At 38.8% G+C, this 804-nt stretch overlaps 1 non-coding gene across 1 annotated transcript; it reads right to left on the reverse strand.

Annotated features, from left to right (window-relative positions):
* Positions 1-304: 304 nt before the first annotated feature.
* On the reverse strand, positions 305-410 carry LOC138823451 (U6 spliceosomal RNA). The gene has a single exon (XR_011370811.1). It is a non-coding gene; the product is annotated as a U6 spliceosomal RNA (small nuclear RNA).
* Between the last annotated feature and the right edge of the window lie 394 nt (positions 411-804).

The following is an 804-nucleotide window of genomic DNA, read 5'->3' on the forward strand; positions in this document are numbered from 1 at the left end:
ATGCAAGGCAAGCACTCTACCACTAAGCCACCTTCCCAGCCCCAAGAACTTATTCTTTATTAATGGTTTTAGTCTCCGAGAGAAAAATATTTTTGAAAAGCAGATGCTGATTGGTCACAATTAATCTCTTATAGTCCTAAACACATTTTTTAAATATTAAATTTTATTTAATTTTAATTGATTTAAATTGAAAGAGCAATAGGTTGCTAGTGTCTATTACTTTGGACAATAAATGCATGGACCATAATTGTGACTAAATATCCCCAAATAAATTTTTTCCACACAAATTTATTAGCATCTCCAAAAAAATATGGAATGCTTCACGAATTTGCATGTCACCTTGCGCAGGGGCCATGCTAATCTCCTCTGTATCGTTCCAATTTTAGTATATGTGCTGCCGAAGCGAACACAGGCTGTGAGATTCTTATTGCCAATAAACTACCAAAAAGCTGAAAGTAGAGCTGTAGCACAAGTAGGAGAGCTCCATCCACGAGCTAAGAGCCCCAGCAAGAGATCACACCCCAGATTCAGCACGCATACCCCACACACAAAAGATACACTGAAAGAAGTGTGTAAAAAGATCCCCTACTTCATGTGCCAGGAAAAAGACAACAATGAGATGCTAGTATAGACCTATTAAAATGGCAGAACTTCAAAATTGGCAGCACTAACTGTGGATGTGTGACAATGCTGACGCTTGCTCACTGATGGAAGCAAAGTGGTAGAGCTATGACAGTTCTTCCGAAACTAAACACACTTGCATCCTACCACCTACAATTCTACTTCTGGATATCTAGCTATCCC

Source organism: Dipodomys merriami, unplaced genomic scaffold, assembly GCF_024711535.1.
Source record: "Dipodomys merriami isolate MVZ:Mamm:240054 unplaced genomic scaffold, mDipMer1.0.p SCAF_12, whole genome shotgun sequence".
Lineage (NCBI taxonomy): Eukaryota > Metazoa > Chordata > Mammalia > Rodentia > Heteromyidae > Dipodomys > Dipodomys merriami.